At 39.7% G+C, this 6,384-nt stretch overlaps 1 pseudogene; it reads right to left on the reverse strand.

The window, feature by feature from the left end:
* Positions 1-3,431: 3,431 nt before the first annotated feature.
* LOC115258023 (uncharacterized) lies at positions 3,432-5,651 on the reverse strand (annotated as a pseudogene).
* Positions 5,652-6,384: the final 733 nt, after the last annotated feature.

Raw genomic sequence — 6,384 nt, forward strand, 5'->3', positions numbered from 1 at the left:
CATTGGACGGAAAAAAGAAAAAGCTGTTTGTGTCAAAACCAGATAGCCATCATCCATCAGCGCAATACACAAAATACCCAAGCTGTAATATAGTTGTTCCCATCTAGAAATCGACGAATCTCGCGACCTCCCACTCAGTCTCGGTCCAAATCTGGACAACTCATTGGCTAAGAGCTGTCTCACCTCCAACGGAAACCGATAAGGGAAACAAAAGAACCACCAACCTCCGAGCATGACCACTCTGAGTAGATATTTTTCCAGGTGTGATGGGTTCGCTGGTGGGAAGTTTTTCCAATAGCCACATCTGGTGGTCAATAGGCGAAACTTAAAGTTTGGAAGAGCTTTTTGGAAATATGAATGCAATTTTTGGCCAAGCAGTGACGGTGTGAAAACAAACATACCATTTATAATGAACAGAAAATGAAACACATAAAATAAGGGTGAAATAGGAGATATATAAAATTATTGTTTTTTAATTAGCGACATGAAACATTCTCACCGGTTTTTATAATCCTTTTCCACGACTCTGTCCACCCTTCCGAAGTGTTGATCAGCCTTCACGAGCTTTTCACCGGAGCTTTATTTTTGGACACTTGGAGGGCTTCGTTAAATGTGTTTCTTCTCTTTTTTCTTTGCTTCCGCACACTTTCACAGACCAAATTAAAAACTTAAATTTCACTGAAATCAATTAATTTCTTGATAAAACTCCACTTTTCACCAAGCAAGAACGGTTCTCCCTATACAATTCACAACAACTCATTTCTAAAACATTAATCGTACTCTGCTTAGGAAGCGCAAAATCACCCGAAAATACATTCGGGTTATATTGCGCATCATATGGAATCTAGAGCAATCCTAAGCCTGAGCTAAGCTTACGAAGCGCAAAATCACCTAAAAATACATTCAGGTTACACTGCACATCATATCGAATTTGGTGTTTTCCTAAGCCTGAGCTAAGCTTAGGAAGCGCAAAATCACCCGAAAATGCATTCAGGTTACATTGCGCATCATACGGAATCTAGAGCAATTCTTAGCCTGAGCGTAAAATCACCCGAAAATGCATTCAGGTTATATTTCGCATCATATGGAATCTGGTGTTTTCCTAAGCCTGAACTAAGCTTATTAAGCTCAAAATCACCTGAAAATGCATTCAGGTTACATTGCGCATCATACACGGTCAGAAAATTCACACAAAACTGAGCTAAAGTGGGACAACTCAAAATTGAGTAATTTTTTTTCCAGCGCTAGCGCTGGCTCAAGTGTGAAAATCTCATCAGTTTAAGCCGTATAATATTCTTGCTGATGTGAAGAATATTATACGGCTTAAATTGGTTGGATTTTTGCACTTGGGCCAGCGCTATCGCTGGAAATGCAATTTACTCATTTTTTGAGCTGTTCCAGTTTAGCTCAGTTTTGTGTGAATCTTACTCATTATAGAGTAACATTTTCTTAGCGTGTATAGAATCTAGAGCAATCCCAAGCCAGAGCTATGCTTAGGAAGCGCAAAATCACCCGCAAATACATTCAGGTTACATTGCACATTATATGGAATCTGGTGTTTTCCTAAGCCTGAGCTATGCTTAGGAAGCGCAAAATCACCCGAAAATACATTCAGGTTATATTGCGCATCATATGGAATCTAGAGCAATCCTAAGCCTGAGCTATGCTTAGGAAGCGCAAAATCACCCGAAAATACAATCAGGTTATATTTCGCATCATATGGAATCTAGAGCAATTCTTAGCCTCAGCTGAGCTCAGGAAGCGCAAAATCACCCGAAAATGCATTCAGGTTACATTGCACATCATATGGAATCTGGTGTTTTCCTAAGCCTGAGCGCAAAATCACCTGAAAATGCATTCAGGTTACATTGCACATCATATAGAATCTAGAGCAATCCTAAGCCTGAGCTATGCTTAGGAAGCGCAAAATCACCCGAAAATACATTCGGGTTATATTGCGCATCATATGGAATCTAGAGCAATCCTAAGCCTGAGCTAAGCTTAGGAAGCGCAAAATCACCTGAAAATACATTCAGGTTACACTGCACATCATATCGAATTTGGTGTTTTCCTTAGCCTGAGCTAAGCTTAGGAAGCGCAAAATCACCCGAAAATGCATTCAGGTTACATTGCGCATCATATGGAATCTAGAGCAATTCTTAGCCTGAGCTAAGCTCAGGAAGCGCAAAATCACCCGAAAATGCTTTCAGGTTACATTACACATCATATGGAATCTGGTGTTTTCCTAAGCCTGAGCTGAGCTTAGGAAGCGCAAAATCACCCGAAAATGCATTCAGGTTATATTGCACATCATATGGAATCTGGTGTTTTCCTAAGCCTGAGCGAAGCTTAGGAAGCGCAAAATCACCTGAAAATGCGTTCAGGTTACATTGCACATCATATAGAATCTAATGCAATCTTAAGCCAGAGCTATGCTTAGGAAGCGCAAAATCACCCGCAAATACATTCAGGTTACATTGCACATTATATGGAATCTGGTGTTTTCCTAAGCCTGAGCTATGTTTAGGAAGCGCAAAATCACCCGAAAATACATTCAGGTTATATTGCGCATCATATGGAATCTAGAGCAATCCTAAGAATGAGCTAAGCTTAGCGCTTAGCGCTTCCTAAGCATAGCTCAGGCTGAGAAAAACACCAGATTCCATATGATGCACAATGTAACCTGAATGCATTTTCGGGTGATTTTGCGCTTCCTGAGCTTAGCTGAGTCTAAGAATTGCTCTTGATTCCATATGATGCGCAATATAACCTGAATGTATTTTCGGGTGATTTTGCGCTTCCTAAGCTTAGCTCAGGCTAAGAATTTCTCTAGATTTCATATGATGCGCAAAATCACCCGAAAATACATTAAGGTTATATTGCGCTTCATATGGAATCTAGAGCAACCCTAAGCATGAACTAAGCTTAGGAAGCGCAAAATCACCTGAAAATGCATTCAGGTTACATTGCACATCATATCTAGGGCAATCCCAAGCCTGAGCTATGCTTAGGATACGCAAAATCACCCGCAAATACATTCGGGTTATATTGCGCATCATATGGAATCTAGAGCAATCCTAAGCCTGAGCTATGCTTAGGAAGCGCAAAATCACCTGAAAATACATTCAGGTTACACTGCACATCATATCAAATTTGGTGTTTTCCTAAGCCTGAGCTAAGCTTAGGAAGCGCAAAATCACCCGAAAATGCATTCAGGTTACATTGCACATCATATGGAATCTAGAGCAATTCTTAGCCTGAGCTAAGCTCAGGAAGCGCAAAATCACCCCAAAATGCATTCAGGTTAAATTTCGCATCATATGGAATCTGGTGTTTTCCTAAGCCTGAGCTAAGCTTAGGAAGCGCAAAATCACCCGAAAATGCATTCAGGTTATATTTCGCATCATATGGAATCTGGTGTTTTCCTAAGCATGAGCAAAGCTTAGAAAGCGCAAAATCACCCGAAAGGCATTCAGGTTACATTGCGCATTATATGGAATCTAGAGCAATTCTTAGCCTGAGCTAAGCTCAGGAAGCGGAAAATCACCCGAAAATGCATTCAGGTTACATTGCGCATCATATGGAATCTGGTGTTTTCCTAAGCCTGAGCTCAGCTTAGCAAGCGCAAAATCACCCGAAAATGTATTCAGGTTACATTGCGCATCATATGGAATCTGGTGTTTTCCTAAGCCTGAGCTAGACTTAGAAAGCGAGTAAACAATTCGGGCAGTGATATGCCTTTTTAAAAAAATACAACTTCTCTACTCGCTAGTCTGAAAAGAACTGAACTTTATTTTCCTAACAGCTTTAACTACAATTCAAACTGCTTAATTGCACTTATCACCGTCGTCGATGTCGTCGTTGTCGTCATCCGCTCCACGCGTGCCGTCAGCAATTCACGTTGCCCCGATTCTTATGTTTTTGTTGCCACCTAGCAACATATGAATGGTCAGCAATCACCGTCGTCGATACTGGTCAACGTCCGGCTAGCTCGGCAGCTAACTCGTCCCTCCTTTAGAGATGAGGTTCCATTCGAATCAAACTCGCTGGAGAAGGATTTCTGAAGATGTTATGATGATGTTTCGCTGTGGTACTATTTGGATTTTCCACATTTGTTGATGGAGAGGTATTATGTTGATTGCCTGTCGTTGTACTGTTTCCGGTCTTCCTGGGATTGTTGAATTTCACCTTGATGGTTTTTGCTCTGAAACAACTCAAAATAATTGAACCAATTATGAGCGGAGAAATGTCCAATGCGGCCAGCTGATACTTTTGGCTGAGAGACGAATAATTTCCAACTCCTTTCTTGTGTCCAAGTGTAGCTTGTGAAGGTGCTCTAGACTGATGTTAAGAACCTCTTGATGTTTCTTGACTTCGATGCCATCCAGCGGTAGTTGGATCGGATTTCCCGGTAACTTTTGTGAGCGTTGATAATATGAGATGTTGTTGATGATCAGATGACAGTCGTGAAAGTGTATGACGAATGATCCGGACAGATTTCTGTCGGTTAGGCCACAGTTTGACGATAGTGTGAAATTTGTTACTGAATTGATGAGAAGGTGTTGGTCGTCCAGATAACTGATTTGTTCTGATATGGGGTTAATGGTAAAATTGCATGTTGCGGGATTTCCTCTCAGTAGATGGGGTACGCAAGTTGAGTTATCCATGTGTGTTTCGCTTTCGTCGTATATGATGGGTTCAATGGAATTTACCTGGTATATGTCTTTTCCGTGGGTGAGAAAGAATGGATTGGGTAGGTGAATTTGCTTTCGGTCCTGCACAATTGGATATATGTGCACCTTGTTGAAGATCCTTGGGTCCAGCTTGGGCATCTTGATGATAAGTGCGATTTCTAGTTTGTTTGACATTACTGCGGTAGAAGCATAGGATGTGGCTTCGATGGCTGTATGAACTGTCACATTTTCCTTATCTAAATCTGCAATCAAAATTTCAATTTCTTGTTGACTAAGAACCTTTTCGTTAACGATCCCTAACTTTGCCAACGTTATTGTTTCAATAATTTGGTTAAGTCTTTCAGATAAAAAATTTAAATGAAACAAAATTCGTGTACAATATATTTCAATAGATCCCACATTAAATAGGCTTATGGCCTTTTTGGTTTTAAAGATAGCCTCTTTTAATTGTAAATTAAGCTCTCTATTTATCTTGATCTGCTCATTATTATTTATAATTAGGTTATTAATCGAAGAGATGATTATTCTTAAATCATTGGCATCGCGATTGCCAGCTAAAAATTTCCAAGCACTGCCTAACCTATCCCATCGTTTTTGACGTTTGACTGGGTCAATACTTTTCAATGCAAAATCAATTTCGTTGAATTTTTCTACAATCAAATCTGTGAACTGGTTTTTACTTAGATTTTCAAACTGATCTTTGAGGCTTCTGACATGGAATCTGATTGAGGTGAGATTGAAATGATGTATGTAGTATTTGTAGTCTAGTTTGATTCGTGCTTCGCCAAGATGAAATATTAAAATGGGTTGTCGTCCTATGTCTCGTAGGTCGATTTTTGCGTCTTGTTTCGAATGAAGTAACTCCGGTCCAGTGGAAAGTAATAACAAGAGTCTGAAACGTAAAAGGAAGATTGGTTTTAGATTTTCCTTAATTTCAAGTTGTCTTTGTGCGGCTTTCGTCCATCGTCAGTAGTTACAGTGCTTTTGTTTACTTTCGATATTTTTATTTTCTTAAATCTTTTCTTATGTTTCAGTCTTTGTCGAGTAGTTTCGTAAGCGTCTTGGTTTTCCTGGATTATGATATTCTTTTTGTTCTTGTTATGGTATTCTATGGATTTTTCTTGAGATTTCTGCAAGTTTTTAAAGACGGTTTCAATTATTTCGGGCGTTCGAGAGGACGGAAGTATTACCTCCGTAGGGGTGAATTTTGTGGATGAATGAATTGATGTATTATATTTTTGGAGAGATAGTTGGAGTGCATCGGGAACTGATAGGTTTGGATGTTCGGTTCTGGTTATCCTATAGAGTTCAAGAAGCGTTGAATGGAGCCGTTCAACGGTTCCGTTCATCTCACTTCGTCCCGTGGCGGTTACGTATGGAGTAATTTTATGCATGTTATAGAAGTTAACTAGTTCTCCCGTCATAAAGGATTTCTCGCCGTCCATCACAAGTGTGCTGGGTGTTTTATACTTAAACAAAATATCCTTTATAGCTGGTATGAGGTCAACTGCTGCTCGCGACTCAATATGTTTTATTTGAGCAAATTTCGAAAATTTATCAATGTATGTCAAAAAGCAATTATTTTCTAGAAACATAACGTCTATATGAGCGATTTCGAAAGGCGATTTGGGTATTGGTGTTTTTTGAATAGGGTAATTTATCGGGTGTCTGTCATATTTGCACTCGTTGC

This window comes from Aedes albopictus, chromosome 1 (assembly GCF_035046485.1).
Source record: "Aedes albopictus strain Foshan chromosome 1, AalbF5, whole genome shotgun sequence".
Classification (NCBI taxonomy): Eukaryota; Metazoa; Arthropoda; class Insecta; order Diptera; family Culicidae; genus Aedes; species Aedes albopictus.